We start from the raw sequence: 7756 nt of genomic DNA, 5'->3' as shown, positions 1-7756 counted from the left end.
TCATCTGTCAGTTCTTCCATACCTGAAACCCCAACACCTGGATCTCTGACATAATACATAAAGTCTGTCATCCCATATCCTTCAAGCTCTATTAGTGCAATCAGATTGTAAAATGTGATATCATCCACATTTAGGCTTCTTTCAAGATTATCTCTGTCATGGAAATGGAATCTGACTTCCCACACTTCATCATTCAATCTACAGTTCAAGTAAAGCAATTCAGTTCAAGTAAACAATTCAGTTAAAAGTTAAAGATTCAGTTAAAAATACAGTTTTAGTTAAAAATTCAGTTAAAAGTTAAATATTCAGTTAGTAGAAACAGTTCAGTTAATGTTGCACTTAAAGACTTAACTAAAGTTTCAGTTAAAAATAGTGTTTAAGTTAAAATTACACTTTCATTTCAAAATTCAGTTAAAAGTTAAATATTCAGTTAGTACAAACAATTCAGTTAATGTTTCACTTAAATATTTAACTAAAGTTTCAGTTAAAAATACAGTTTAAGTTAAAAATACAGTTAGAGTAAACTATTCAGTTAAAGTTTCGGTTAAAGTTTCAGTTAAAGTTTCAGTCCAAAATACAGTTAAAGTAATTTGTTCACTTAACAATTCAGTAGAGGATTCAGTTATAAATTCAGTAACATTTTCATTTAAATATTCAGTTGTAAATTCAGTAATTGAGTAGGTTGAAATTGAGTTTAACATTCAGTAATTTCATGTAATTGAGTAGGTTCAAATTGAGTTTAACATTCAGTAATTTTAGTTAATGTTTAGGTGCCTACTACATACACTTAGAACCCTAGAACTACATAAACACTTCACTTACATGCCTGACCACATAAACAACCTACAACAATAATCCTATAACACTAGAATCACAAACACTTAGAACCCTAACCCTAGAAACCAAATCGGGGTACGGAAATACAAAACTTACGAGACACCACCGAAGGAGGATGCGTAGTGATGGCTCCCCTCTGGATCTTCCTTCACGGCCTTGGCGAATGCCCTCGCCGCCGCGTACTCAACACAGTAAGACGGCGACGGCGGCTGTGGAAGAGGCGGAGCCTGAGATGGGTTTGAACTGCCGCAAACCTCTGTTGGATCTGCAGGAGCACCACTGCCACTAGATGCATCGCCAGCACCACCGCCACCGCCATCATCACCGCCACGCGAGGTGGCCATCACCGGCGGCGAGCAGGGACGAGAGAGGAGAGGGGAGCGGGGCGAGAGAGGGGACAGGGGCGCGGGGGGGGGGACTGTCTGACAAGGACCGACCGGCGCGGCGTCTTGAGCGTTTTGTTCCTAACGACGCCGTTTGCCTGTTCGTCATGCCACGTCAGCGTTTTCGGGGCCCACCTGTCGGAAAAGAGATCAAACGAGGCTAAACGGCTGTTCAGTGCTTTTTGCAACGGGTTAAGAGATTTGACGGTGTTTTTTGCAACAGATTAACGACTTGGTAGTTTCCTGCAAACCTAGCCACAAATGTGGTGGTTTCTTGCAATTGACTCGATGGAAGCACCATATACTGAACACAACAGTACAGTATGTGCTGTTCCCTTGCTCTATTTACGTTATTGTTTGTTTATGGAGATAGTCATGCACATTTTACCTCTATAGTACCTTACAACTCCAATAGAGACTTGGGAGGGGTTGAACAAACTTTTGATTGAAGTTCGGCCCAACTACATGGAACCGAAACTATCAAGGAAGTTCCAATCTACTGTCGAGGTGAGCTTCTGCCTGAAATTATATTTCATGCTTGGATGCAACTTAGTAGTTGGTAGTTCAAAAGGTTTCACAAATAACATTAGATTATACTATATGCATTTGATCCATGGAAGTTGATTATGTAGAATCAAATCATTTCAAAGTTCCTTTCGATATTGTTGATTTGAGGTAGACAGTACACCTGCTGCAGTGGACTTCGTCGTCTCATCGGCATGCTCGCCCGCGACAGTACACCTGTTGCAGCTCCGGTGAGACGATGGAGCTCATGGCGGCGTTCACGGCGGTGTGCCTCATACTGTACCTCAACTAGCATATATATTGATCTTCTACTTCTTTTCTGATCAAACTGGGAATCATACTATTCTCTTTCTGTCCAGTAAGCCCCACTAATCACTAGGTCTCATTACTCTTTCTATCCGACGTGGCATGCGAGAGCGGAGGATAGAAGTTGCCACGAAATACCCAACCAATGCACTTGTCGATCGTCTTTCTCTTATTAGGTAGTCGTTTCAATGAAAGTATATCTGCCGCCTGTTCATTTTTCAATTCACTTTCAATAGACAATTTGTATTATCTGTTTTTTTTCTGGGAGTTGAAGCAAAGAATTTGTTATGTTTCCTTATGCTGTGAATCTGAAGTGTTTCTTGCTAACTAAGAACCCTGCACAGCTAGATGCTGCACTGTCGGCCCTGAATCCTTGGATATTGGGAAGTTTGAAGAAGCATGTGGTGTAGGTATGTTTTTGCAATCAATATATATAAATCATGTATTCGCATGTGGTGTAGGTATGATTTGATAATGTGGTTGTTTGGATGCAAAAAGAATAATAAATCGATGCACATTTTTTATGATCAGACGTGGAACGACCAATGTTTTGTAATGGAGTAGCATCATTAATGCCCAATTGGACCTTTTTGTGTGTGTGTGTATTGGGGGGGGGGTCAAACTTTGTATTTAACAACTATTAGTGAATTGTCCTGCCTGTGAATCCAATGGATCGTACAGTGGACCTATGGCATTGTACTATAATTGTTCTCGGAATGTTCTAAATGTTTGGTGCTTGATAAATATCAAACTTCTAGGCCCTTTCCGAATAAATTTCAGTAGTCAACAGTGTAAGTGTTCTAAAAAAAGTCAGAGGACCAAGCGATGGCCTAAAGTTACATATAATCAATATTTCATGTTCTCTATTACAATAACAGTGTTTAAAGAAATAGTAATACTAGAGTTGGAAAGCATAATGCGCCTTGGATCATGTCTCATGTCTTTTTTTCTCATTGCCCAAACACTGTTCGTTCTGCTATATGTCCCTTCTTTCAGTCATAAGGTTTATACATGTATTGATTTAACAAGATTAGATTCACAGTTAGTTCTAATGGTGTGACACGGATTGTGTTTGTGGTCTTCTAGTTTTCCTGTTTCTTCCATGCATGTGAAGGACTCATATCTTACAACCTGAAAACTGAATGTACGTCGTACAAAGGCAGCTTGGCAGTTGTGGCGCTCTTATATAGTAGAAAAAATGTTATTTGGTGAAAAGAAACATAGCTTGTGCAGTAATAAAAATAAATACACTGATCCACTTCATTTCTAAGATAAATGATTAGTGTTCAGATATAAGAGGAGATCATTTGAATTCGCCTATTGCAGCTACAAATCAATGCAATTTCAAAAATGGAGCTGCACTATTGTTTAGTATTAGCCTTCACAACCTTTTCTTAGACAACGTTTGATTCTGCAACACAACTCCACGCTGTGACAAGCATTTCACCAATAACACGTTTTACAAAAAATATCACCGGCCAAGCTTTATTGATTAGGGTTTAGCATAACCGGAACACAAAGAACTTTAAAATTGTGAAATCCAACGTATTCTGCAGCGGGCGTTCTGGACGGCAAGGTGATTGTTGAGGCCTCATATGGAGGCATGACCTTGCTGTTTGTTAAGGCATATCTCTCTAGATGTAGTTTTGGTGATTGATGACAACATGTTTGCGGACTAATCGTGTGCTTTGAGCATTTCAGAGATTCATCATTTGGCACGAGACGATTTCTTTCCCCTCGGAGTGTCATTCAAGACGGTGTAGCTCTTTCGCTTCTTTTGGTGGATTAGTTTCGTAGGAGTCACCGTACTATCAAGAGGGGGTCCGCTTTGCTAAGGCTAAGGTGGAATCAACATGTACACATCCTCTTTACACCCTCTGAGCCTTTCCGCTTCATTGGAGTTTTCTTTCCTCTCTCTTTGGGCTGAGTCTGGTCCCAGCGGTAGTACCGCTTAGGGGCCACAAGCGGCAGTACCGCTCCGCAGCGGTAGTACCGCTGGTGGGTCCTCAGCAGTAGTACCGCTACGGTACCAGGCCCCTACCGCGTCGACTCGAGGGGTCTTTTTTCGTGTCGGATTGTGCGGTACTTCGCAGCGGCAGTAGAGTGGCAGTACCGCTCTTAAGCGGTAGTACCGTCCTACCACCGCGGCAGTACCGCCCATGTCCACATCTCCCCTGCCCTCCATTCTCCACGGTAGTACCGCCGTGGGTGCGGTAGTACCGCTGGTCTCAGCGGTAGTACCGCTGCCTTATGCGGTAGTACCGCCCTCTGCGGGGCTGTTGTGGGGGTAACGGTTGGATTGTTCCCCCCACTATATAAAGAGGTCTTCTTCCCCATAGTTGAGCTACCTCTTCCCCCAAAAAAGCTCCATTGTTGCTCCAAGCTCCATTTTCGCCCGATCTCTCTCCCTAGCCAATCAAACTTGTTGATTTGCTCGGGATTGGTTGAGAAGGCCCCGATCTACACTTCCACCAAGAGAAATTTGATTCCCCCCACTTATCCCTAGCAGATCTTGTTACTCTTGGGTGTTTGAGCACCCTAGACGGTTGAGGTCACCGCGGAGCCATAGTCCATTGTGGTGAAGCTTTGTGGTGTCGTTGGGAGCCTCCAATTAAGTTGTGGAGATTGCCCCAACCTTGTTTGTAAAGGTCTGGTCGCCGCCTTCAAGGGCACCAATAGTGGAATCACGGCATCTCGCATTGTGTGAGGGCGTGAGGAGAATACGGTGGCCCTAGTGGCTTCTTGGGGAGCATTGTGCCTCCATACCACTCCAACGGAGACGTACTTCCCCTCAAAGGAAGGAATTTCGGTAACACATCCTCATCTTCACCGGCTCCACTCTTGGTTATCTCATCCCTTTACTTTCGCAAGTTTACTTGTGTTATATCTCTTGCTTGCTTGCGTGCTTGTTGTCATTGCATCATATAGGTTGCTCACTTAGTTGCATATCTAGACAACCTACTTTGATGCAAAGTTTAATTTGGTAAAGAAAAGCTAAAAAATTGTTAGTTGCCTATTCACCCCCCCCCCTCTAATCAACTATATCGATCCTTTCAATTGGTATCAGAGCCTCGTCTCTTTTTAAGGACTTTACCGTCCGAAGAGTATGGTTGACGTCGTAGACGGTGTGGAGGAGCACTCCGGTGTGAATCCGGTCTCGTCTACGGGAGATGGGGGAACCGCGGTCTCTCATGAGGAATTAAATGTGGCGTTGGACACATTGAAAACCTCCATGACTACCGAGGTCGAAAGCATGTTTAATAAATACTTAGAAGGGCTTAAGCTTTCCACCGCACCGTTGAAAGTGGGTGATCCCGCCAACAAGGTGACGGATGCTACCTCCGACAAAGGGGAAGCTACTAGCGACAAAGTTCCTTCTTCTAGTGGTAAAAATGGCACCGGCATCTTTGCCCATGTGGAACCTCCACTTGTCTATGGTGGACCGCTCCCTTCCACTCATTTAAATCATGCCGGCCCGGCTCCTAAGATTGAGAAGAATGTAGATTTTGATTCTTGGGTCTATCGTTTTAAGCGTCATTTAAATCATGTGAACACTAACCTTTGGAGAATCATTGAAGAAGGTTTTTATCCGCATGACCGAAGTAACTTCACTCCTAGAGAAGTTGTGGATCATCAATTCAATGAGAATGCTCTCTTCATCATCCAAGAAGCAATCCCACCCGAAGATCTTCCTCATCTCCGGCCCTACACCGTGGCCAAAGATGCTTGGCTCCAAGTTGTTTCCCTCTATCGGGGAAGCGCAAGCATTCAACGCTCCAACTATGAAGTGGTGCAAGATGAAGCCGACGAGTTTGCAATGAAAGAAGATGAAGAACCTCGTGAGCTTTTTCGGAGAGTAACCAAACTCGCGGTCTCTCTCCAAGATCATGGAAGTAAGGACACGGATAACAATTGGATCAAGCGCAAATTCCTCAAGGCAATGATGCCTACCACAAAGCCATGTCCTCCGTAATTCGTCAAAGGCCGGACTTCCACACCTTGTCCTCAAGTGAAGTGTTGGATGAGTTCGTTGCTATGAGCATCTTGGACAAGACCGCCGACAATGCGGTTTTTCGCTCTCAAAGAGTAAAGAAGCCCAACCTTGCTCTAAAGGCCAAGGTTAGTATGGAGGAAGAGGATGAAGAGGAAGAAGAGGAGGGCAACCTCGAAGATACGAAGTATGCCTATCATGAACACATGGCTCTTGCTTCAAGGCAATTTTGGAGCAAGAAGAACACAAGGCCAAACTTCAACAAGAACAATTCAAGTGGCGCAAAGGGCAAGCAACGAGTGAGGACTTGCTTCAATTGTGGCAATGTGAGCCACTTTGTTGCGGAGTGCCCTTATGAGAAGAGGGAAGACAATGGTGGCAAGCTCATTAGAAAGGACAAGGCCAAATCGTTCCCCAACAAGAGCAACTTCACCAAGAAGACTCCTCCCAAGGCATTGGTGGTACAAGAAGAGTACAATGAGGATGATGACAATGATGAAGATGGTGAGTCGGTTGCCATGGCCTCCGTTGCCATTGCGATGACTCCACGGATGTCTCTCTTCGACTCACCCAATGAGAACATCACCGCCAAGTGCCTCATGGCTAAAGCCACCAACAAGGTAACCCCCAACATCAAAACTACCATCATTAATCATCCTTCTTCAACGGATAGCATTGATGAACACGAGGGGATAAATGTGGAGGAAAATAAGTTTGAGACCTTTATGGGTAAACTCAAGGGTAAATCCAAGAAGCACTTCGTTGCTCTCTTGGAACAACTTGGTGAAGCCAAAGACATGATCGAGGCTCACGAAGATACCATCTCTAAGATGGAGGGGCATAGTCGTGACTATGCCGATGAGATTTCGGATCTTTCCAATGCTCTTGACAAAGAGCGTGGTCTTTGTTTGGCTCTTGAGGAGTCATACAACGATGATCATGCTAAGTTAAAGAAAGATCTTGATCATGCTCTTGTTGTGTCTCGTGTGCTAAACTCCAAGAAGGCAAAACTTGGGGTTGATCTTGCTAGACTTAAAGAGGAGTTTGACATTCTCGACAAGGCTCACAAAGTCTTGAAGGGTGTTCATGCTAGCCTCAAGGAGTCTCATGATCAACTCCAAGTAAAGCTAACTAAGGAGAAAGCCACCTTTCCTCATATGGTGTTAATTGATAATGCAAATGCTTCTAACCCTTGTTGTGAGCATGTGCATCTTGTTGAGGAGAATGCTAAGTTGAAGGAGCAACTTGAGAAAGGCCTTGTGTCATGCATACAAGGTGAGAAGAACCTCAACAACCTTTTGAGAAACCAAAAGGAAGTTGTGGCCAAGGAGGGGATTGGGTTCGCACCCAAGCCCAAGAACAAGAAGAAGAATGACAAGACCAAACGACCTCCTCCTCTCAAGCAAACTTTTGTGAAGGAGGGAGAGGGTGCTTCCAAGGAGAAGAAGAACAATGCGAAGGGTGGCGGTGTCAAGAAGGGCAATACCACCCCATCCAACAAAGCTAGCGACTTTAATCCTTCTTATGTGTTATGTCGTGCTAGTGATGGGCATGTTTATGCCAAATTTGTTGGTTCTCCTCATGAGTACATTGAATGGTCTATTTGGGTTCCTAAGACCCTTGTTACTAACATCAAAGGACCCATTACAAAATGGGTACCTAAAACCAAGCATTGATCTCTTGTAGGTGTTTGCTTCCGGTGGGGGATCATGGT

The sequence above is a fragment of the Aegilops tauschii genome, chromosome 2 (genome assembly GCF_002575655.3).
Source record: "Aegilops tauschii subsp. strangulata cultivar AL8/78 chromosome 2, Aet v6.0, whole genome shotgun sequence".
In the NCBI taxonomy this organism is placed as follows: Eukaryota; Viridiplantae; Streptophyta; class Magnoliopsida; order Poales; family Poaceae; genus Aegilops; species Aegilops tauschii.
This window is presented reverse-complemented; position numbering follows the sequence as displayed.